The following is a 25,936-nucleotide window of genomic DNA, read 5'->3' as shown; positions in this document are numbered from 1 at the left end:
CTCATCTCAACAACAGGAATGATCCAGAAAAGGCAACTGGAGGGTATGGAAGTAGTTCATACTTTTTACTGCATCTCAAAGAATGTAGACACAGTAACAGTACTATTAGGGAAGATGGTTCTGTTTGCAACTCACACATCAAAATAAATAAATACAAGGACCTTGAGATTCTGTGTACCCCCAAACACTCTTCAGTCATTAGACCAATGTTTTGGCCAAGCTTGCCTGGGCAGGCTGAGCTCGGAAAGAGGAAGGAGATCTTCTGCTGTCCTTGTCCCTTGTCCCACCTGATTTAGAGTCTTATTCTCATTCTGTGAGTAGGTCTTTAAGGAGATTCAGAGCGTGTGGATAGAGCCGTCGGAATGCGTATTGAAGGAAGAATGGTAGGAGGTCCTGGAACTATATCAATCAATTAATCAATTGATACAGTTGAGCCATTTTTTTTTTTAATGGTTCAAAGAATTGTCATGGAGAAAATGTAACCTACCAGGGGAGGGGAACTTTATAGACTTTTGTCCTCTTGAGTGCCTTGTGTCTGTACCCACTTCCTTCTTCCATATCCCTGCCCAAAGCACAAGTCGCTGTTCTGATCTCTCTGTGGGGGCTGGTAGGTGGGCTCAGTGTGCTATAGCAGGTAATGCTTATCTAGGACGCTTTGGCTTCCCTTGGCCACTCCTTTTTGGACCCTATGGGACCCTGTCACTCTCTCCTTCCGACTCAGCCTCAGTGGATAAACAGGAAAACCCAGGTCTGCTCAAGGATTTACTATCTCTTTCACACTTAGGCTGTGTGTGACCTACCAAGGGACTAAAAGCAAATGAAATTCCACTCAGATGGCTTGAATCTTTAATAAATGCATTATTTATGGAGGTATGGGCAGGGGAGAGGAATCAACAGATAACAAGGCACAAGGGAACTAGCCAAAGGGGAAACCAACAGCACTTCTCAACATCAGAAAGTGCAAGATGAGGAAAAGACATTATGGAGTTCAACACGATGTGGACCCATGGAGAGAGGGGACTGCCTAGTAGGAGCCATTGATATGCTGAGCCTCCACAAGGTTGGAAGGACCAAGGCAGGGAGAATCACAGGAAGATAGCTCTGCCTCTTTCTTCTCCCATACCCTGAGTTCCTGCAAGTTTTCATTAGCTGAACTCAACCAGAGAGGGTCAGTAAAAAGAGTCTGAGTGATGGGGTCTATAGATCCAGCCTCTTGGAGAACCAGGCATGGCTTGGATGGGGCAGAGACCAAACAACCAACAGAAAGTCTTACAGAAGGCTGGTTTCCTAATATTAGATTTCAGGGAAGAAGGGCGTGATAGTTAATTTTATGTCAATAGTTAATGGTATTTTGCTTAACGGCTTTAATAATGGGAAAACATTATTTCAGGCTGTGTCCGTGAGAGTGTTTCCAGAAGAGATTAGCATTGGGATCAGCAGACTGAGTAAAGGAGATCACCCACCCCCAGTGCGGTGGGCAGCAGCCAATCTGTGAAGAGTCTGAACCTAACAAAAATGTGAAGGAAAAGTGAATTTGCTCTCTCTACTTGAGCTGAGACATTGATCCTCTCCTGGCCTTGGACATAAGAGCTCCTGGTTCTTGGGCCTTCTGACTCAAGACTGGGACCTATAGCACCAGTGCCCTAGTCCTTGGTCTCAGGCTGGCCTGATTATCCAGCTTGTAGACGGCAGATCGTGGGACTTCTCAACTACCATAATCATGTAAGCCAATTCCTATAATAAATCTCCTCTTACAGATATCTCTATAGGATCTTGTATGTTCTGTTTTTCTGGGGAATATTGATTGAGAGAGAGGGACATGGTATTGGGCTTGCAGAATAGAGGTCCCTCATGGGGTCCCTCATGGGCTGTGAGTGTAAGCTGAGGGTTCCAACTCAGCACTTTCTCAGAGCCTGTAGCGGAACTGGCATGGGCCAGTATTAACAAAATGCTATTGTGGTGACATTTGTGCATCCCCTCCTCAGCAACTTAAATGAGAAATTGTACTTATGATTCTGTTTCTCTTTGGGCACTCATAAGCATCCTATTACCATTAAGCGGAAACTCAATTCCAACATGGCGGTTGGCAACATGAGCATTCTAGGAAGATTTTGGCTTTTCCACATACCCCCTGCATGATCCAGAACAAGTCAACCTCTTTCTTCCTTGCTTCCCTAACCTCTAACCTACTTGCTTAACGAACTTAAGCCTTAGTTTCCTTATTCGTGAGGCAGCAATACTTACTGTACCAACCTCCTATTGCTGCTGTGAGAATAGAAATGGGATCATGGAGGTGATGTCCTAAGACAGTGCCCGACACAGAGTGGGTGCTTGGTGCATGATAGGGTGAGGAGGAGGAGAAACAGAGATCAGAGAGAGAGAGAACTGATTGCTTATTTACATGTGGATCAAGGGATAGAAGAAGCCCAATGGATTGAAGTTACAAAAAGGGAGGTTTTAGTTTTAATGTAAGGCATCGGCTCCCAGTTCCGACCAGCTGTCTAGGAATGGAAAAGTAATGAGCTTCTTGTCCCCGAAGAATGTTCCAGTCAAAGCAAAGTGGCTTGCTGCCTTGTCAGGGATGCGATGGTAGTGGGTTTTGTCCTCGATGGGAAGTTGATTCAGAGACCTCCATCCAGTCCCACTGACATTGTCTCCACAAAGCTCAAAGCACCCGCTGGAGACCAATCATTCCACAGGACTCTGTGTCCACCGGGGAAGGCCGTTCTCTGAACACCCTACATATTTTGGTTCTGGGAGGAAAAAAATGTAAAAAGTCACTTCTCTCTGGGCATTTCCCTGGAGGGCTTCGAGGTAGAAACAGTGACTCTCAATGACGCTGTAGTCAGAGGCCGAGGAGCTGGGAGAGAATAAAATGACAGCTCTTCCCGATTGCGGGACTCAGAGCTGTGGACGTGTCAGCATACAGGGATGGCAGAAGATCGTTGGAGGAGATAAAGCACATCCCACCCTTGTCTGCCAGTCGGGCTCCTTTCCAGGCACACCCTCTCATGAGGATTTGTGGCTCATGGTTGAAATCCTAAGCTTCTCTAGACTTTGTGCAGGAAAGGGGTCTTAGCAGGTGACAGGCGCTCACCTTCTCACCCCGGAAACCATCCAGCTGGAGGCAGAAGGAACTTACTAGAATTGTCCGGCTGCTAAGTAGAAATGTGGAGCCAGCTACGTGCTGTTCATTTGAAAGCAATGAGCGTGATCATCAAAGAGCTACCGACACCCATACAGAGACAGGGCAGGCAACAGAGAGTGTCTTCATGTTGTGGAGAAGAGTGGAGATCTGGACCCCAGACTCTGAGGCGTCAAATGCCTGCCTCCCCACCACTGGCTGACTGCATGAACGCTGACAAGTTTCTTCACCATTTCCTCATCTGTAAAGTGGGTCTAACAGTAGTAACCCTTTTGTAGGCTGCTGAAGGTCACCATGAGTTAGTGTTTGCAAAGCCCTTAGGAGAGTGCCCGGCGCATAGTAAGTGCTGTATAAGCAATTGTTAAATAAATGCAAAGAATAAAGCACGCAGAGGGTGAGGAGGGTTAAAATAGGAGCCCACGATGGATCTTTGGAGAAGGAAGAGGAACCTATGACAGCTGCAGCGGGTGGTCGCCCTGTAGGAACCTTGGGTGCAGTGCTGCCAAACTTCTCCATTTAATCAATTAATTTAGAGACAGAGAGAGTGTGGTGGGGGGAGGAGACGGGAGGGAGAGAGAGAATCCCAAACAGACCCTGCACTGAGCCTGATGTGGGGCTCCATCTCACGGCCCTGAGATTATGACCTGAGCTGAAATCAAGAGTTGGATGTTTAACCAACTGAGCCATCCAGGTGCCCCAAACTTCCCAGGGTTTTAAAAGAAGCTGGAAGCCCAGACTTTTTTCTCCCTGGATCAGTTCCTTCTTCTGACAAATGTGTTTGTGTGACAAATGTGTTTGACAGTTCTATCTGGGACTAGAGTGAAGTTCGGGGGAGACAGGCTTGCACAGTAATGAGTCCCAAGAAGGTGGAGGAACCAGGGCATCTGGGACCTGTCCTCTGCTCTCGTCATGAGCAAAGGGTGTGTTTTTTAGGGGCCACACAGACTTTCTTTCTATTCGAAGACCACAGAAAGTTCTTCCCTGCCTCAGAGTATTGTGAGACAGGATAACTCTCACTAGCTACCCTAGCAAATATTCCCCAAGAACTGAATGACTTAACACAATAAGCTTATTTCTTGCTTATTCTGGTCTCGGTCCAATTCAGGTCACTTGAGTGGAGGGAGTAGGACACTCCTTCAGAGGCTGAATTGCTGACAACTCTGCCTCCTTCAGCTCATGGCTCCCAAGGGCTGCACTAGGTAGTGGTAGGGAGAGCCTGGAATACTCTGGAGGTTATGATGGCCAGAAATAGAGAATATCATTTCCACCCAGATGTCCTGGGCCAGACCCCAGTCATATGGTCCTGCCCCACTGCAGGGGACTAGAAGCACATTCCGCCGAGGTGCCCAGGAAAGAGAGGAGGATGACTACTAGCATTCTCTGTCACAGGGCCTTTGCACTTACCATTCTCTTCCCTAGAGCAATCTTCTCTTATCATCTCTTCCCTCCACCTCACTGAGGTCTGTACCAACTCAAAGGACCTTCCTCGACCTACCTTCTTGCAAGAGCGTCCACCCCTCATTCCCACCTTCTTTACCCCTTCAGTTCGGTTCTTCACAGCACTTAGCACATTCTGAAGTCACTGAGTGTATCCTAGGGTCCCTCCTGCTCCTTTCAGTCATGAGAGCAGGAATGTTGTGAGTCTTGTTGACCAACACACTTGCAGCATCTACCACAATGCAGCTGAGTTCATGGATTCAAAGTTCATTCGAATCACAGACAGCCCCACAGGAAGCCAGAACCTCTCTGCTCCTGCGGCGATCACGGATTGAATCGGCCTTTCCAGTCCCATATCCCTGTTGCCCGACGTCCTGTTCCAGCCTGGAGCCAGCACTCTGCAGGCTCACTGGGGCAGCCACTGGTGTGTCTGCACTGCCTGCTTCCAGAAACCAGGCTCCTAGGATGTTTCATCTGCTTTACAGGATCTTCCAGTGTTCTTGTCTACCGACCCTGTCATTTTGGAATCTGTACCAAGGGTTTTGAAATGTTTTTTTTTCTATTTCAGGTCTCCTTGTTAAGCAGGAGGAAAAAATGTCAGTGGAGAAGTACTAAAGGATGTGGATGGGTGTGTGTGCGTGTGTGTGCGTGTGTGCGCGTGTGTGCTCATGTGTTCAGGTCCACTTACAACTGCATGCTGGAAAATGAGTTATGGGGTTGGATGCAGCAATAGAGTGATAAATCAATTATTAATGGTTGCAGAAACAACCAGACCTTCATGACTTACAACCGCAGGGGTTTATTTCTTGCCGATGCTGTGTGTTGTTAGCCAAGGGTCAGCCGTGGCTTTGCTCCATATGTCTATACACCGCCAGACACATGCTGGAGCGCACTTGGGGACATGCCTTTCTCATGGCAGAAGGACAGCTCACACAGGAACCCTTCAAGCCCCTGCTGGGCTTTGCTATTTGACTTCCCACTTCTTATAGGCCCAAACAAGTTGTATGACCAAGCCTGATATCAAAGCCCGGGGAAGCAGACTCTTTCCCCCAACCAGAGCATGAATGGTGAATCAAATGTCCAGTGGTAGAGATATGTGTTAGGCTCTTGTCAGGAAGAAGAGTGGCTAGTTGGGAACACCACATGCAAATGTGCCACGCTCCGTGCTCTGCAGCATTTGTAACATGGCTGTGTTCATCAGGGTTGTTCCAGTTATAAGAAACAGAAAACCACCTCAAATGGGCTTCATTTTGGAAAGAGGAAATACACTTGGCCTCAGCCTGCGGTTGGTTGTAAGGTCGCACGTGTCTGAATTCATTCTCTCTGTTTCCTTGGTCTCTATTTCTTTGGGTCGAGAATGTCAGGTGGGTTTTCTCCATGAGGCGGTCTGTCCAATCTGACAGTCCTGTGACGGGAGGGCAACCATTTCCTCAAAATTCCAGCCCAAGTGCCATTGTTCGATCTCATCGGACCAACTTGAGTGGCAATGACTGAACCTAAATTAATGGCGGTGGGCTGGGAATCACGGAGGGAGAGGAGTGGTTTGTGGATTGTGTAGGACTCCTACATCCTGGCGGTGAGAAGGGCCCTCCCAGTCTGGACAAGTTGGACTGAGGCTGGGGGAACAAATGGCTCCCTTGTATGAAACTAACAGGCTCCTCCTTCAAGATGGGTGGCCGGACAGTCGAAAACAACAGATTGTCTGAAAGTGGCTTTTAACAAATCCATATGTAAGTGTGTGTCTGAGCCAAGGAAAATATCAATGGCCATAGGAAGTCAAGACCATGGTTAAAAATAGAACACAAATAAGCAGCCCAGGAGGGCTAATTAACTTGCCCTATTGGTGTTGAAAGTTAGACTTAGAGCTTCCTGATGGTCGCGGCAACTTGACAAAATGCACTGTCATCACCCCCCTATTCCTGTTACCAAAATCACGGCATAAATTAAGTTATGGAAATCAGGGACTTTCAGAATTTTAGGTTCATGCCCACTCCTCCTTCCCCCCCTCCCCGCCGGGCACACCCTCACATTGCCGTGTGCACCCATCTGTGTGTACGCACTTATATTGTTACAGATGCATAGGAAGATACAATATATATTTTAAGAAATACTATTTAACCTTCTAGGTGAAGTGGGCGCTGACATTGTCCATCTTCTGCTGTCCCAGCCCACCCTGGTCTGCCCTATCCTAGCCCATGCTGTCCTATTTCCTACTGCTTTCATTTACATTGCTTTTTTTTTTCTTAAAGATTTTATGTATTTATTCATTTGAGGTGGGGGAAGAGCAGGGGGAGAAGCAGAGGGAGAGGAAGAGAGAGAATCTTAAGCAGACCCCGTGCTCAGCACAGAGCCCAACACGGGGCTGGATCTCACCACCCCGAGATCACCAACTGAGCCAAAATCAAGAAACAGACGCTTAACTGACTGAGCCACCCAGGTGCCCCTTTATTTTATATTCCTTCATGCAACTTGCAAACTATTAAAATGATTTCATCTCCTGCTACAGGGTTGCAATCCACATTTTGAAAATCACTGAACTAGTCATGGACGGGAAGGTGTCTATAGCCCCTTGTAGATATCTATTGAGTAATGGATGGTCAATGAATGAAATCAATCCAGTCCAGTCTGTGATTATTTTGTACTCTGCTGGTATGTATAATTACGTGTGCCGGGTACTGGGATGTAGTTAAGAATGTGCTCAGCTCCTGGCCTTGAGTCCCACCTCTCCCGGCAGAGGGAGGCCTGAAGAAGCCGTGGGAACGGAGGGTGACAGCCCTTCCACAGAGGTGAGCCAGCTGCCGTGGGTGCACAGATTAAAAAGGCAGCGTCCTTCCAGAACAGAAGGTGAGAGAGGGAACAATGCACTGAGGTGGGCGCCAGAAGAGGGATGTGAAATTCAGAAATGGCTTCTTTACCCTTGGAGGTCAGGAAGCCTCCAGACTGGAAGAAGCAGGGATGCGAGACCGCAGAGTGTGGTCAGGGTCGGCGGGGGACAGTTGAGGCTGGGAGGGTGGCGTGGATCAAAGCCTCCCTTGCTGTTTTTGGTTTGGGTTTTGTTTTCTTGTGGGGATGAAGCAGGCACCGTGCGGCATGCTGACCAACCACCTTCCAGAATGATCATCGGAAGTGGTGATGGGGTGAGGGGCGCCTGGGTGGCTCAGTGAGCTAAAGCCTCTGCCTTCGGCTCAGGTCATGATCTCAGGGTCCTGGGATCGAGTCCCGCATCGGGCTCTCTGCTCAGCGGGGAGCCTGCTTCCCTCTCTCTCTGCCTGTCTCTCTGCCTACTTTTGATCTCTGTCAAATAAATAAATAAAATCTTTAAAAAAAAAAAGTAGTGGCTGGGTGGGTCTGAGCTGGAGAAGAATTCTTCCAGAACCTCCGCTGGCTGTACATACAGAGAGGCTTTCCTTCTTCCTTTTCTTAACCACCTTCTTTTTTTTTTTTCTATTGGTCCTTTAAGGGTATCACTTCTCAAATTCCTACCCACAGCTGTCTGGATGCTATTTCAACGTTTTTTACATTTTTCTGAGTCTTGTATTTCATGTGCCCTGGAAATTGTCATCTAATATGAAAAAGTCAGATCTCAAACTTCAGCTTTAGGAATGTAGGGACACAGACAGGGATTTGTTTCTCTCTTTCTCTCTCTCTTTCTTTCTTTCTTTTTTTTTTTTTTTTTTTGAGCGCATGGACTTTTGATATAAGAAATGAAGACGATTGTGTCTGATTACATCTGTAATGAACCCTCATAATTTTAGATCAGGGTTATGTGGACATCCCGACTAACGGGCAGTAGATTGTGTAGGTATAATTCTAGTCTATCATACTTTTTCTTCAATATCAATTACTTTGAATGCTTAAATATCCAATTTCCTGAGATTTTTATTGTTCAATTTTCTTGTTAAGTGGCCCTCCCTCCCCCCAAGTTAAAGTCACTGAAGCAATGAGCTATGAGTTCTGGCAGCCTGAAATGAGCAGGGCTGGGGAGTCCAGGTTCAATGGTTTATGGTTCTGAATGTCTGGAATATTCTATGACAAATGCTGCCAGAGATTAGAGACTCAGGTCTTTTCCCCAGCGCTCAGACAGAATTGGAAAAAGGGAAAAAAATAAAGACAGGTTTAATTAACCTGCCAAAAAGAAAAAAAAAAATCACAGAATGTCTGTGTGTGAGATTAAGAGCAAATCTAATGATGAAAGAGATCGGAGGGGGATGGTTAGGCACATTTCATATTCAGTCAACTAATATCGCTGAATCTCCTTAGAATCAAATCATCAAATTATTTCAGCTTTGGGGTTGCCACAGCAGAAAGAACTCCTGCAGGTGGGATCTGACAGAAAGAAAGAGTCAAGGTCACCAGCCACACTGCCTGTCATCTCCAGGCAGGTGCCCGGTTGGCGGGAGCTTGCCCTCAGAAACCCCTCCCCCAGCTCCAGGAGCCCAGAGGTGGTCAGAGCAGAGATACAGCAAGAAAGTAGAGGTGAGGCAGGAGGGAAAGAGGGTGAGAGTGATGCCCACCCAGGTAGAAGGTCAATGCAAGTGCATGTCGGTGTGGCTTGTGTGTCGGGGGAGGGTCGTTGTAAGTGTAGGGGCGCGAATGATCCGGTCCCTTACCGCTACGTATACCATGTGCCATTTCCTTGACACACACACAGTTGACATGCCCGCCCCCCTTGGATCCAGGCGGGGTCACGTTATAGGTTTCATCAGCCCCCAGTGAATTACGGGGAGGGCAGCGACCCCCGTCCCCCACCCCGAGTCAAGAGGATGACGACCAGGGAACTTTCATCTGGGTCTTCTTTTCACCACGTCACTTGCCTCTCCTTCTGCTCTCTGCCCATCCCCAGCTACTGGAAGGTGTAGAGCAGGTCATGGCCCTGGAAGGCGGGAGAGCCACACCATGGAAGGAGCCTGGGTCTCCTTCACCCAGAAAAGAACCTGCTCTATCCACCCATGTGGGACTTGAAGCGAGCAAGAGATAAGTTTGGTGGCGTGGGCGCCCTGAAAATGTGGGGGCTGTCTGTTACAGCACGGGCTTCACTCCTAGGACAGTCTGAGCACATGACTTAATCTCTTGGAGCTTCGTGTATCAGCTGGGCATGCTAATAAATGCCTTAGCTTTGTAGGATCATGTGTGGATTAAATGAGATACTGAAATGAAGGGCTTGGTAGATTCCTTGACACCTATGAACCCCCATTAGTAAATATCAGCGAGCGGGAAGGCCGCCCTGGGCTGCGTTTGTTGCACATCTTGCTTCTTTTGCTCATACGCAACCATTAACATCATCATCATTATATTTTTATTCATAGCAGTAATAGTGTCGTCCTGATGATATGCTTTTATTCATTATTTAATAGGTATTTGTTGAACTCCGATGACATGCCAACCCCGGTGAGAGGTGCTGGGGACACAGTAAAATAAGACAAACTCTCATGTGTAGCTGTGAACCTTTATTTTCGTCACGTCATTGTTTTTGTTGTTGATGTTATTAAAGATGTTTTATTTATTTATTGGACAGAGAGAGGGAGAGATAGCGGGAGAGGGTACACAAGTAAGGGGAGTGGGAGAGGGAGAAGCAGGCTTCGGGCTGGCCAGGGAACCCGACACAGGGCTTCATCCCGGAACCCTGGGATCATGACCTGAGCTGAAGGCAGACGCTTAATGACTGAGCCACCCAGGCGCCCCTTACCATGTCACTCTAAGGTTTATGTTCCATCTTCTGACTCACCCCGATTTCCACTCTGTCGCATCCCAGAGACTGGGATCCCGGACCACAGCTTTGCTTGCTGAAGCCTGCTCTGTCCCCGGAGCACCAGCAACCGGAAAGCTGCATCCTATGTAACGAGAATCCGCATTGTTTCTGTCTAACGAAATCCACTGCCCTCCTCCTGGAACCACCCCAACCTCATTTTAGGACGTTTATTCTCATGGGCGTGGTTTTACCTAAAGGTGCTTGCTTTTCAGCACCTGTAAGCTGTGTATTCTCTCCACTGACCCGAGCCCTCCACAGGGCCTGAGGCCAGGAATGAGGGGATAAGCATGTGACTTGTGCTGGGACAATAAAAGGAACTCTCAGGACTTCCACAACAATATTAACCAAGAGGGGCGCCTGGGTGATGCAGTCTGTTAAGCATCTGACTCTTGGTTTCAGTTCAGGTGCTGGTCTTGGGGTATGAGATGGGGCCGCTGGACGGGCTCTGCTTTCAGCCTGGTGTCTGTTTGAGATTCCCTCTCCCTCTGCCCCCTCTTGAGTGCGCATGCCCGCTCTCTTTCTCTCTCCCAATAAAATAAATAAAATCTTTTTAAAAAAAAGAATATTAACCAAGAGATGCTCTCTTCATGCTGGAGTTATTAGGCTGATCAGAGATGCACACTTGAAATTCTGGAGTTGCTTGTGATGGTCCTTGTGACCCCATCACAAATACCTGCCTGAGCTCCAAGCGCGTGTTGGGGAAGCTGAGCCAAGAGAAGAAAGGACTCAAGGTCCTCAGGGTCTCCCTTAAACTTCCGGATCCAGCCCTTGGACGTTACCGTTAATACGTCCAAGCAAATAACTGCCCAAGGCAGTTTGATTTGGTGCTTGCTCTTTGGAACCACAGTATTGCTGGGTGACACGTGGCGTTAGCTTCGGAGACTGAGAAGCGTCACCCGTCCCCACAGAGGACGGCTGCTGCTCTTGTACGGGGCCACCTTTCAGAAACAAGTTTCAACTCCAAAATTCACATATGTTTTTAAAGACCTTTGGATGCTCTTCCCATAGTTAGACCAAATGTCCCAGCCCCTGCCCGGCCTAGCTCTGGCTCCTCCCTCTACCTGCCATCCCGCCATGTCTTTTAGGTGACATTTTCTCATTTATGACAAGCTCGTCATTTCTGTGTAGAAGATAATCTTTTAAAAGATCCTGCTCTGTAAGCTGATGGACTGTAATCTCTGGGGAAATTTAAGACGTGTACGTCTCCTCTCTGCTTTCCCTGAACCTGCATAGAAATACTGTTTTCTCCCAAAGCCGAGAATCACTCTGGCTTAGTTTTTTTTTTTTTTTTTCATTAAAATTCACATTAATTTAATAAAATGCAGACTTTTAAATTAATGAACCGCTAGCAGAATCTATATAATACAAGCCTCTCCTGTAACTATGAAATGTCTTCTATTAAGAAATGTCTGGGGCTCCCTGGGGAACTCAGTTGGCTGAAATTACCCTTATCGGCTCAGCTCAGCGAAAAGCAAGCTGGTCCCTTTGCTCCCAGGCAGATCTGTAAACATTTCCTAAGGATGTACTGTGGACCAAGTCCTAGCCAAGGCACACCCACAGGCATCGTCTCAGAATCCACGTGGCCACTCTAGTTGTGGGTGGCATGAAGGGGAAGGGGCCCAACTCTTTTACCATCTCAGCTTACCTAGGAGAGAATCCACGGCTCATTTAGAACTGTGGTTATATGACGTCAGGGTTCTGTGACCCTCCCTGGGGTACGGGACAGGGTAGCTGTAAAGTAGATGATAACATCGTGCGGCTATATTATACCATCCATCCATGATTCTTAAAATTCCCTTCGTAGGAAGTAGTTCGGAGGGAGGTGTTGGAGGGCCAAAGAGGTGACTAGATATGCAAACCACTTTTTAACCAGCACTTAGTGTGTTGAGTGCTAACTGTGGGCCAGACGTTGTTATCAGATCTCTAGATGCTCACGACACACAGATCTATTATTGGAGATTAGTATTAGCATCCAGTATGTACAGGATAAAAACAAAACAAGGTTCACAGAACTTACATAAGCTTCCTAAACTCACCCCAAAACAGGGATTTGTCTCAAACAGAACTTTTGGTCCTGAGTCTTAATGCTTAACCACCGTGCTATTCTGCCTCCTCCATATGTTATAGGTATTCGTGTATCAAGCAAGTCATGTTCAGGTGATTCAGGGTATTGGGAGCTCTGGAAATATTTTTATGAAATTAGGGCCATATTCATTTATTTCTTTGGTGTCTGCTTTGTGTCAGAAACTGCTAGAAACTGTTGATACCATAGTGAACATGAAGAGCAGAGGGACAATATGGTATGGTCCCTGACGTCATGAAACAGGATATGCAAAGGCCCTGTGGTATGTCAGAGGAACCCAAAGAAGGGCCATAAAACTAGAGAGAAGAGTTAGGGAGCCAAGGCTGAAGATGGGAAGAAGGCAGATATGTAGAGGCTGTGGCTCTTCCTGCTTTCTTGGTTTTATTCTTAAAACAACGGAAAGTCAGTAGAATTTTCAACAGGGGAATAACGTGGGGAACATTATCTTTGATCACCTAAACACCCCTGAGCAAATTGGCAGTACAGCAGTCCAATGGAAAAACAGGATGATGGAATGACAGTTTTAATACCCCACTCTCCCTGGGACCATCGGTCTCAGATACAGTCTGGTGAGGTGTTTGTCACCCTCTGATGTAATGGATTCTATTAGGTAGGGCTGCCCTCAAGGTCATTCAAGGGTAAATCTCTTTGCTGCTTGTCTTTCTTTGTCTTAGGGACCAAGACCTAAAACAATGAGCTATAACCACCATAGGAGGGCTGGTTGAATTCTCACACTTGAAACAAACCCTTGATCACTGTAAAGAGCCACCCAAGGTGGCTTTCTTTAGAAGGAAACTCTAAGCATGGAAGGGGCATGGAGCTTCTCATCATCTTCCCCAGATAAAGTGGATTTCAAGGAAGAAGTGATGATTCAGTGAAAATTTATATAATTATTTTGCTGATGGAAAAGTTAGATCAAAGAGGTTCACTGCTCTGTTGCAAGTATGAAAATCCATAGGTAGCAGAGTTCAGAGGCATACCCGGCCTCTTTCTCAAGTTTGTCTCTCCTTCTTGTGCACCAGATCCGACTTTGACATTGATCTTGAAGCTGGCCTTCCAACCCCATGCAACCCCACGCCTTCCCACGTCAGTGGAGTAGTCAGAAGGTGAACTCCATGAGGACAGGAAAACAGTCTCTCCTCTGCCCTTAGTATGGAGGACAGCGCCTGCACAAGGTAGGTCTCAGTTAATTTTGGTTGAACGAGTCAAAGAAGTCCTGTTCATAGCATCCCTGATGGCTGACAGCTTCTGCCCTTCTACGGCAAAGGGTATGTTAATGTTCCGTTAATGTTAAATGATTTTTTAGCAGATTAATTTATTTGTGAAAGAGAGAGCAGGAGGAGGGGCAGAGGGAGAGAGAGAGGATCTCAAGCAAACTCCCTGCTGAGCGAGGAGCCCAGGGCAGGCTCCATCCCACGACCCTGAGATCATGACCTGAACCGAAACCAACAGTCGGTCGCTTCACGGACTGAGTCACCCACACGCCCTTGTTAAATGATTTTTTTCTAAAACAGAAAAAGGTCCCTCTCATAACGAATGCCCTTCGGAGCTGCACCGAACAAGCAAAATCCTTCCTTTTCCTGATACAAATTCAGATATTTGGAGATGTTTATTGGGGCCCTTCTTGATGTCTCTTCCCCAAGAGAACACCTTTTATACCTTACCATGTCCTATATTGCGTGTGCATGTGTGTTTGAATTTTCCCACTTTCCTTTGTGGGAGAACATCATGCTTTCTCCTTTAATCCATCCCCAACTCATGTCAGATTTATCTCTATGTCCTCATCAACCGGCTCGATGTTTGGCATGTAGTAGGTTCTTGGTAAGTGTTTTGTCGACTGAATTAATGAGTAAGTGAATAAATGAATTAATGAGTAAACTAGTACCCTCCAACTCTCCTACGGCACTATTTCAGTAGCATACTCTGGGTTGAAGACAAAATACGGCGAATGAGTCTGATTCTTTTGGGGCAGAATGATCACCTTCCTCAGTTAAACACTAGGATTCTATTAGTGTGATTGAAGAGACAAGCACATTTGCATTACGTCTCTGTGTGTGTTCATCTCATGTCAGTGGGTCAGACTGAGAGAGGATGGGGCTGCCGCCAGAACTCATTCTGGACCCGGGAAACTACGGGCAGCTCAGATCAAGAACAGGGGGACCAATTCAGGACTTCCCAGGGTGAAGTGGGCTTAAAGAGGTCAGCTGCATGGGGAGCCGAGATATGTGTGGTTGTGTGTGGGTGTCCCGCCATGTGGGGGGAAATAGCAATAAGCAACAGGTGGTAGTGACCCAGGGGTTAGTGGGTGATCACCGTGATGCACCTGGATTTGGAGGGATGGCATTGCTCTGAAAGCAAACTCTGAGGCATGGGCCCGATCAGGAAAAGGTGAGGGACATGATCATAGGGCACTTCTAGCTGGGTATCCAGAGCTCAATCCCGGAGCACCTGTTTGGCTCCAATCAGCATCTGATTGGATGCAAAGGGAAATTTTAGAGAAAATGGGGGACTCGGAGTAAAGCTGACCGAGCCTAGTTAGCATCCACGGTCCAGAGGTAGGTTGGTGGCCCAGCACAGGTAGAGACTTTGGGTCCATGATGTTGTCGAAGGAACCAGGTCCTCCTACCTCATTGGTTCAAGCTTGTTCAACATCTCCGTGTCCGAACGGCACAGCCTAGTAAGACAGAGGGGAGGGCAGGCAATCAGATTTTGACAAACACGACAGACGTTTCAGACATCACTTTGTTCACATCCAAAGGCAAGAATTTAGCCACGGGGTCACATCCCACTGCGAGGGAGGAAAGACAATGTGCAGAGTAGCTGAGTGCGGCCACGGACTGGGTCTACCAGTAGCCAAGGCTGGGACTGTGTGCTTGGGGTGCAAGTTCATCCGTGAGATCAACACCTCTAGAAAGGAGTATGAAGCAGGATCAGGCAGGGAGAAGTCAGGCTGTGATGTCTCCACTAAGCTGATGGAAAGTTCTGGAGAAAGAATCACCCATTAGAGTTGACCCATGATGGGCTGAACTGGATGGACCTTCAAACTTCTACCTCCCTCAGTCACTAGATGCAGGCTCCCCCCAGGAAGGGCTGTGAAACCCTTGATGGAGCTGATGAGTAAAATCCGCCTGCTGATACCCACCCCCCACAACTGGGCATGAAGCCCCCTCTTCATGAAGGGATATGGGCAGGACGTCGCAGTGTCTACCCACATGTACCTTAAAGAAAGTTCGGGGAGAATGGATATTGGTGGTTGATGAGCAATGTCTGATGGGAGTGTGTGGAGGGAATTCTTTTGTTGAACCCTTACTGGTTCAACAAAAGGGAACAAGGATATGGGACCCTTAATCTTGTAGACTTTTTGGTTTACTGAGAGAGATAGAAATAAGCAAGGAAACAAAAAAAATAATTAAGATTATTTCCAATCATGGAAAACCCTCTGAAGATATCCCAACAGAACAGATGGGGCATTCAGAGAAGGCTTCTCTGAGGAGGTGACGTTTGCACTGACAGAATGATGACAGAGAACAGCATCACAGGCAGAGGGAACAGCATGTGCAAAATGTAGGACAAACTTGACTCTTTCAAGGAACAGAAAGAAGCTCCTGGCGCTTGGAGTTATTTCAGCAGAAAGGAGATATAAATGCTACTGTCAAACAGGTTGGCAAAAGTCAGATCAGGTATTATTTAGATAAAGAGTTTGGAATTCATTCTAAGTGTGATTGAAGCCATTTTAAGTATTAAAACAAAGGGGGTAACTTAACTATTTCAATCGAAATTCTAATAAATTTGCTATATTTCCACGGAACTAACTCTTTAAACCTATTTAACTCTCAGATCAATTTTTTATATAATATCATAACCTGCTTCCAATTTTTGTTCTATTTTCATTTTACTAAAATTATTTTCATATGGATCAGTTTCATAGAAAAGATTTCATTCTTATTATCGTTCCAAACTCTGGCTCTGACGAGAATGACACAGAAACTGAGACCTGGCCAGACTGTCCCTTTATCCACAAGCAGAAGATTTATCTTCATGCCCAAAGCAGCACCCCATAAAAATAGTTCTTCATTCCCCACTATGCCCTGACCCCATTTCTCCTTGAAATTCTTTGTGCTTTTTCCTTGATCATTTTTGGTTTCTTCTCAAGTTTTATGTAAGCCAAGCTTATGCCCTTCCTTCCAAAATAAAGCCAATTCAAAATAGCTTAATAAAGGTGGAAGTGCCTTTGTTTATAATGAACTTCAGATATGACACAGATGCAGAAACTCGACACGTCACGCGGGTTCGGTATTACCCTCTATTCCTCCAAGATCTGCTTTATTCTGTCTTGACCAGTGACTTGATGGTCCAAGTCTCCTTTCCATGTTGTGGCTGTAGCCCTCCACAGGTGTACATTCTACCTCTCAGCCACTGTGGAGTTTTAAAAAATACCTTTTGATGATTTCCCACAGACATCCCAGGACTGATTCTACTTTGGGGGTCATATGGCTGTACCCACATTAATTATTTAGCCAAAAGAATAGAAGGCTCTGGTTGGCTTGTTCACTCTTTGAGGCAAGGGGAGCTATCAACCCTTTCTTGTACTGTAGGAGCTCAAAATAAAGAAGTGATTTCCCCTTGAAGATAAAGCAAGCTAGGAGTAACAGAATAAAAGGAAACAGGTGCTGGGCAGTGACGGCCACCGTTCCCAGGCTCGTGACACTGCTTCTATTTGCAGCTCTATATTTTCTCTCCAGAACGGCACTTCCTCCACGGTGGCTTGCTTGTGGCTTTTGGGTCACGCCTGTTCCTGGGGCTGTCCTTCTGCTCCTCACCCAGCACAGCGTGGTCTTTGTTCTCGGGCTCTAATGGGGGGACCGCACCTCAGGATTGCTCCGAGACCCAGAAATAAGACTCAGATGGGCCAAACCTATAGACGGAGCTGACTGCCGAAACAGCCACCTCCCAGTCCCCAGTCGGAGGGACAGTTTCTCTCCCTGCATCCTCTGTGGCGTCGGGTTGCTGAGCCCATGCTTAATTCCAAGGCTAGAATCCATTAACAGCCAAAGCAAGGAACAGAAAAGAAAATCCCCTCATTAAATCTATGTTCAGTGGGGTGTGTGCATAATTCATCCCCACACCATCAAATATAAATGTCCCAGTGTCAGGGGAGTGGAGCCGGCACCACGAAAAGCCGGAGCCCACTTGGAAGGAGATGTTGGAAAGAGACAAGCTTTGCAAGGACCTTCTCAGGGTGGTAATGAGATCTGGCACCAGAGTGTTTCCAACAAGGATGCTCGATTGAGGACATGCTCGGCAATGGTGCTCCCCTGCCGGCCTCTCTGCGGGCACCTGCATGTTTATAAACTCAGCTCTGGACTCCCCCTGTGCTGGCGCGGGGCTGCCAGAGCTTCTAAAGGACACGGAGTGAAGGTTCCCGGGGCTGTGGATTAGACTGGTAAGTTGAGTGCTGGGAAGCGGGGCTCCTGCTGTCCCAGCTGTGCTCGGCTGCAGAAAACACTGTTTCCAGCCTGCGGCTTCAACTCTACCTAGCTCCGGGGCCGCGAATGACCATGGAGGGAAGTGCTGTTAGGAACCCCTTTGTCCCCTGAGCCCCTGGTGCACAGATGAAGTGTCTGGTGGGCTCAGGGGTGGTTCTCCTACCACATGAACACTTTAACTGTCTGCCTCACCGAGATTATATGTGTGTCTGCTTTGAGCAACAGCACCCATAGTCTGGTTCTTGCTAGTCCTTGCCCAGAGAGCTGGCCTCTTGCTCCCATGGCCAGATGGTAGTGATAACTCGTAACCCCTCCCCTTCTTCCTCCTCAACACCATCATGGCTGTTAGACATTTGTCACACGCTGAGTGCTGTGTTGAAACAACACCCTCATTGAAACGTGCAAATCCTCCCAACTTCAGGCCTTTTGGACCAGCTTTCTAGAATGTTCTTAGCCAGCTCTTCGGCAAGTATCCTCCACCTAGCCTCCAGCCAAGTACCGTCTCCATAGATCATTCTTTGATTCCCTTTCACGGTGCTTAGCGCTCAACCACATGGTCAAGTTCCTCTATCTGTGTAGTTGTTCCTGTCTGCCCCTGGACGTTGGAGCATAAGCAGCTGGGGTAGGAGGCAGGAATCCCTTCTGTCTTGTTCTGTGTGGTATGTTCATGGCCCAGAAGAATACTCTGAACAGAATCAGTGCTCAAAGCCCGTTCGTGGACTGAATGAACAACCCTATAATGTAGATGATATCATAATCCCCATTTTACTTATGAGGAGATTGTGGCCCAGGCGGCAGGTACAATTAATTAATTTCCCCTCGGGTTATGGGGCGCTGAATTGAGTGATGGGTGCTTCTCTTCGCTGGGGACCTGCTCCAGGGGTGAAGCCCCAAACCACGATGCTACCGAAACACTGCTTTGCATTCCTTCTCAGTGTCAACTCTATCTTGGATCAAGGTCAAGTTCACAAAAACCTACTGGACTGTGGCTTAGACAGTAGTTCACGGGACGTCAGCTGTCTCCGACCAGATTGCCCTCTCTCTGTTTTCTCATCCCCCATTCCACCCATGGCCAGATCATGCCACTGGTTCCTTCATGATCTTGTCTTTAAAAGTTCTTGAGAGCAGGGATGCCTGTGTAGTTCAGTCCGTTAAACATCTGACTCTTGATTTTGGCTCAGGTCATGAGATCAAGTCCCGTGCTGGGCTCTAACACTCAGCGGGGAGTCTCTACTTGAGAGTCTCTCTCTCTCTGCCTCTGCCTTCCTCTCTCTCTCTCTCTCTCTCTCTCTCAAAATGAATAAATAAAGTCTTTGAAAAAAAAGACTCAAGAGCATCTATGATAGATGAGTCCCTGGCCTGGTGTACCTTCTTGTCTGAGCATGTAAATGGCACCAGAGTTCCTGGCAGGGCGGAAGAGCTATGGGACAGCCAGTTTTCTGGGGGCTGACAAGAAGGAGAGACGTGATTGTGTTGGGACGTAAGGGGGCACTGTGTCTGTGTCCCTGTCACCTTCCTAGCTCTCAGCACCGGTTCGGTTCTCCAAAATATCAGGAAAATCAAATCGAATGATCCCAACCCCAACCCACTCCAGCTCCTTTCCTCCTGCCTCACTACGGAGGTGAGGATTTCAGGCTGCAAGAGATGTGGTATGTGTTCACACTGTTGTTATGAATCAGAAGATCAGGGTAAGAGACAGTAAATTTCTCTTTGGTGCCTAAGGTGTAGTATAATTAGTCAATTCCATTAGAGGTTCGAGGGAGCTCATGTGAGTCTCCCTCCAATTTACAGTGTTGTTCTGTGAGAGAGCCCATTCCACCGCAGAGCTCTGGCCTGCCGACAGGCCCCAGGGACTGGAATGATCCAGCAGGTCTGTCTCCTAGGATTTAAGGAAGAGACACTCAGAGATCACTTAGCTTGTTGTAAATGGATTTTAAGAATATACGGGATCATAAAGTGCAAGAGGAATGCATCCATCAGCCGGGCAGTCACACGACTCCCCAGCCTCCCTGGTTCTCGGATGCTTGGATGTTCCTAAGGAGCCAGGACGACTGCCAAACCCTGCGAAGGGTATCAGGGAGTGCCTTCAGAGCCCACACCTGCTTCCTGCACTCCCTGCATTGACACGTCACAAGGGAGGACGTGATTGGGTTGAGCTGGTGTCATTTAGTGTGGACCTCTGCCCTGGGCTGAGTCTACCTGGATTGTCTGAGGCTGCTGGGCTCTGCCCCAAATGCGTGACATGAGGTCAGACACTGTGTTTCTCAAGGTCACTGTGAGGCTCAATGAGTAGCCCCTGTGAATATATTCGTTTGTGCTCATAAAAGCCATGTCTTCACTTGGCTGAGATCTTCCTTGGACTGGATCTAACCCCTGTCCACCCGTTCACCTGCAGCCCTGCCCTGCTGCACCCTCTATCCCCATCAAGATGATCCCCATGTCTTGACTATGCCATGCTGGGTCCCATTGCCATAAAACTCTGCCCAATACTCCTGCTACCTTGACCATGAGTCATTCTTACCCACGATTCCACACCCACCCTCCCCTTCCGCAGGAGCAATTCTGTGTCTTCTGGGGGGCTCTCCTTAAACAGTGCTCCCTTCAGAGTCTCCCCTGACTCTCCTAGACCATTTTAGATGGCCCTGCTGTGACTCATTCAAGTCTCTTATGCCAGTTTAATGCCTGTCCAGCTAGCTGTTCAGTCTTCCCTCTCCCTACACTCCTCTTCCTCTTGGAATTAGGATGGCTAGATTTACCAAATTTTTTAAAAAATGAAGAGGACCAGTTACATTTAAACTTCACAAACAATGAGTCTTTTTTACGTATACATTTATTGATTAACAAAGCAACAATTTGTCGCTTACCTGAAATGCAAATTTAACTGGGAATTCTGTATTTTTTCTGACAACCCTGCCTGAAATGCTTATTCCCCTTCCAAGGAGCTGATCATCAGCGGGAGATGGAACTCCTCCTATGCGTTAAGGCTTCCGGCTGAACGTCTTAGTGACAACTATGAAAACCTGTTTTTTCCCATTACACTGTTGTTCACCACAAAGCCAGAGATGAGGTATTGCCACCTACTGAAATCTTTGCAATCCAACAGATAGAACGCCAGCTCCTCCTCCAGGGTCCAGCCACTCAGACTTCCAGAATGCTCTTCTGGGGCCAGGTGGGATCCAGGTTTATGCAGAATGACCTCTATCCTAGCACTCGTCTTAGCTATCTCTGTCCATGGCCAAGCTGCCCTGTTGACGTTTCCCAGACATCAAACCTGCGCAGGAAAACTAGGCTAAGATTAACTGCGGTAGCTAGCGCCCTAGGGACCCCAAACCACCATGTCCCCTGGGACTGGACACTGGTTTTACAACTTATATCTCCAAGGCGATTTTATCTCAGGAACCCCATGGCCTTTTCCTGCTACCTGGTGTTGGTGAGGAATACCTTGACAGATTTAACTAAATTCAAATTGCAGGAGGAGTGATTGGGTTTTCGCAAACCATTCCTAACTAAAAGCCAGATTATTCTTCAGATCTCTCCCTTTCTCAACAGGCTGAAGCTTGCATAACCAGAGTTCTTTAAAAATTCTGTGTTAGTGGATCCCACTACCGATATTTGTTAAACCAATAAGTAGGGGAGAGAAGATACAGATCTCCAACATGTACTCTGTGAGGCAAGAGGCTAAGGGCTTTGCATTTTTATCTCACTGAGTCTCACAGATGCACTATCAGATTGGGACAAAATTACATTTTTAGAAGAGGAAACTGGGGGGCTCAAAGGTTGAGTAGAACATCTAAGTTCACACCAACAGCTTGAGATTTGAGATCTTTTACAAAGTATGGTAGGAGAGGTGCATTTCCCCCACACCAATGATTTTGGATTTGGCTATGGGACTTGTGCCCAAGGAGATATTCAGATGTGATACAAAGAAAGCCCAGAGGATGCCCATGTGTTTTGGCCCAGCTCTCCTGTTCCGGTAACATACCATTTACATGGTGAAGATTCTTTCTTTGACCAAATTCTACTGGGCCTCCCCTGAACTTCTCAGTTTAGGCTTCAACTTTTGGATACCTGGGTTCCTCTCTGGATTGTTCAACCTTAGCCGAAATCCCTCCTCTTCCTTGTCTGACCACCTTGGGTATCTAGCTAGTCCTTCTCCCACCAGCTCCCAGTGACATCTGATCACCCTGGCCTGCCTTCGCCAGGAATCCTACTAGGCTGGCTTAGCCAGAATCCACACCAAAATAACACTTACCTTTACTGTTTTCTCTTAGTACTTTTCCATCCACTGACCCCAACCCTGCCCCTCAGCTATAAATCCCTTTTTCCTTGATGTATTTGGGGTAGAACCCAATTTATCTCCACCGCTGTCAGACCCCACCACAATGGCGTCCCCTTGAAGAAAGTCAGCTTGCCATCTTCAACAAGGACATGGATGTTCTTTTTCTTTGACACGTGCCTCTGGGGGCTGCTGGTACAGGAGGGCAGAATTCATGGACCAGGCTGAGCATCACCCCTACCTAGCTGATTTGCAGCTTGGAACTGGACCCCGTCTAGGTGGACTATGCAATTGACATGCAGAGCAGGAAACTACTGAGATTTTGAGATTCTTTTCTAAGCAGCAGAAGGTGATGGTTGTAGCTAGGTGGTCACATTTCCCAGACTTCAACCCATAAGATTCGAATGCGTGAGTTTATGCCCCCTGCACTCACCCCTGGAGTGTGGCAAGCCTCCACCTGTCTGCAGGCTCTGCATATCAGAGGAGCCAGGAACTTAAAGAGGGAATGAGGACCTCTAGGCAAGTTTTAAAGCACAGCTTTGGAACAGGAAACAAGTTTGTCAATATTTATTTTCCTGAAAAAATTAAAAGTCTGTCTCCTCCTCTTTCTTCCTCCTCGTCCTCTTCTTCACTATTCTATTTTCCCACTTTGATTCATTTCTATTAAGTTACATTCAAGTGAACTAATTACTTCATCTGCTACATCCATTCCACGGGTCGGCAGGTTCTAAGATTTATTCATCTCTGACATCATGGTTTTCCTTTTCACTTCATCCTTGTATAGCTTCCATCTCTGCCCAAATCTCTCATCTGTTTATTCATGTTGTGCTTCTTGTAGATGCTCTAATACACTCATTTTAGTTTTAAGGTCCCTATCTGATCATGACAATACCTGCACCATCTCTGAGTCTGGTTTTGTTGACTGTTTTATCTTTTGATAGGGGACCCTTTTTTCCTTGACTTTTTTTTTTTAACATGTCTTTTAATTTTTTTTTTTTTATTGAATGCTGAATACTGTGTGTAAAAGAACAAAGAAGACTTAAGTGAATTGTATTACTGTCTGGAAATGGCATGCCTCTTCCTTCATGAGGTCTTTTGTATTGGGTGTAGAGTCAATCTCAACTAGGAACTAGGTTTAATTTTATCATTGCCATCACCGCTGTGATTCACTATGGGGTAACACAACCTTCAAGTTCCTTTGGGAGCCACTGCCTCATGCTTAATTTGAGGCCTAGAGTTCTGAAGGGTTTTCCTCAGTATCCCTCTTGCACTCTGAGCAGGCCCTCCAAACCTACCCCGAAGAAGGAGTCCTGCCCTACATCCAGAAGCTGACTTTTTTTTTACTCACACAAGACTAATGAGAGGACATGGAGTTTCTCAGATCTGCTATGGCCTTTGCCTTAAGGAGATCGGTGCACCTGCTCTTTGGGGGTGGGTCTTTCTAGGCATTTCTACCCATCCCCCTATGACAAATAGTCTTTTCCAGGCCAGGTCTAGAGCCCAGGCAGGTTTCCTACCCTCCCACCCTGTATCCCCTGGCAGGTGAAATGTGCATTCTATGGAGCAGATGGTTTGTGTCTAGTGTTTATGCAGTATGGAGGGGGATAGATTTTGTTATTCCTCTCCCAGTGGCATTTGACATTTTACCAGGGTCACAGCAGAACCAGGTGGCTGGGAGGTTTTGCTATATCTTTCCCAAAGACACCCAACTTTGGTCTTGTGTCCAAAGGACCCTCAGGACTGGGACCTGGGTTGGTTCTTGCCTCTTGTGTGGTGGAAGTTAGCTTTTGCTTGTGGAAAGTGTATGGTAAGATGGGGTCCATGTCTGTCTCAAATGGCAGATGATCACCATCTTGGACCCACCGAGGGCCTGAGGCATAGAGGGATTCCTCAGGCATCTGGTTCCACCCTCAGACCTTGGAAGACTGTAGGCTTGTGATACTGAGGGGGTCCTAGTGCGTAATCATTGGAGGTCTCTGTAACAAATCCCATCAGTGGATACAGGATTCCTTCAGGGTTAGGGAGTGACCAAGGATTCTAAATTGTTATGCTCTCCCTGACTTGGTCCTTAAGAACCTTCAAGATTTTTATTGTTTTATTCTTACTCTCTTATGAGTGTGACTACTCCTTTCTGCTGCACTCTGCCAAAGATGTGACCATTTATGGCTTCTATCTCCCCTCAGAGGAGTCTGTTGGCCTTTGGAATATTTTTCTTATATTTTTCTTATAATCTTAGCTCTTTGTTGGGCTCCAAAAAAAGAAGGAATACATAGATTATCTGGCTTTTTCTCATTGTTAGCATAAGAGAGACATTCCCTTGGAGCTTTTATCATCTTAGGGAACTACAGACCCATTCTTAATATTCTCTCAAGCTCATACAAATGTGACAACACCTTCTTTGGGTGGGGGGGTTGTTCTCATTGGGTCTTCGATACAGCCGTTGTTTTCCCCCTTCAATCTGTTTCCAAACCATTGACATTGTTGAGTGTGTGTAAGAGACTTTCCTGAAGGTCTGAGAAGAAGGTAGAAGTTACTTTGCAGAAAGACAAATCACCAAAACCTTAGTACCATCAAACCTTAGTCTAAAGTGTACCGTCGTTACTTGAAAATGTCCAAGGGTTTATATTACTGCCATTTTTAAATATCAAATTAAGAATTCTGCCATGTTTGTTCAGCATCCTGCTACAATTAGCACCTGCAGACTCTCCTAATTCCTTGCTCTCTCATATTCTGGATCCTTTCATTTTTTAAATTTTATTTTATTTTTTTAAAAGATTGTATTTATTTATTTGTCAGAGAGAGAGCAAGGGGAATGGCAGGCAGAGGCAGAAGGATAAGCAGGCTCCCCTCTGAGCAGGGAGCCCAATGCAGTGTTCCATCCCAGGACCTCAGGGTCATGACCTGAGCCAAAGGCCGATGCCTAACCAACTGAGCCACCCAGGTGTCATAAGGATCCTTTTATTGTCTATGAAGATTTATTTATTTTTATATTTGAAGGTTGGGGAGGGAGAGAGAGAGAGTCCCAAGCAGACTCTGCGTTGAACATGGAGCCTGACGCCAGGCTCCATTTTACTATCCCGAGATCACAACCTGAGCCTAAACCAAGAGTCTGATGCTTAACCGACTGCGCCATCCGGGCACTCCAGAATCCTCTTGTTTTAACAGCGGTGTCTGGGTCACGAATCTTGGGATGCAAGCATCACAGCTTGGTCAGTCTTTGATCAGAGTAGGAGTTTACTGGTGGCTCAGGAATTGAGTACATTCAAGAATGGAACAGCGGGATATAGAATTTCAGTGTTAACACATCTTTCTGATTCATGGATCTGCTTTCTTCTCTACTGGCTTTGTTCTCAGGTGGGCTCTCTCTCGGTGCAGGCAAAGACAGCCACTTGTCACTTTAGACTCAGATGCTCCCTGACACAGGGATTGCTGGGAAGAGGGATACCTTCATTACTCCCAGCTCAGGCGATGTCTCGGGTTGCACACCTTACAAGCTCAGGGCTCAGTCACCTGCCCATTGCCAGAACCAGTGGAAAGGTCCAGCACTGCTGAGATCACAGGCACAGAGACTGGGTTAGTTTCCCGGAAGGGAGACATTTAGAGAAGGCGCAACAAGTTTCTGATATTATTGCAATCAATGCTCTTCTCTAGGATGCAGCCAGGAGAAAGCAGTCATTACTCACCAACCATCATGAACAGCTTTAGAAATTATTAATTACTTCAGTTCTTTACTTAACCTGGCTTTCTGGATGGAGGGGCA

General features: G+C 46.9%; 1 long non-coding RNA gene across 1 annotated transcript in view; it reads left to right on the top strand.

The window, feature by feature from the left end:
• LOC116581407 overlaps nucleotides 1-25,936 on the top strand; it is a 244,156-nt gene that overhangs the window by 108,534 nt on the left and 109,686 nt on the right. Inside the window, exon 2 of the long non-coding RNA XR_004282054.1 lies at nucleotides 13,437-13,589. This is a non-coding gene — a long non-coding RNA (uncharacterized LOC116581407). The remainder of the gene's footprint in view (nucleotides 1-13,436; nucleotides 13,590-25,936) is intronic.

Source organism: Mustela erminea, chromosome 20, assembly GCF_009829155.1.
Source record: "Mustela erminea isolate mMusErm1 chromosome 20, mMusErm1.Pri, whole genome shotgun sequence".
Classification (NCBI taxonomy): Eukaryota; Metazoa; Chordata; class Mammalia; order Carnivora; family Mustelidae; genus Mustela; species Mustela erminea.
The sequence above is the reverse complement of the archived record's forward strand: the minus strand, read 5'-3'. Positions and strand labels throughout refer to the sequence as shown.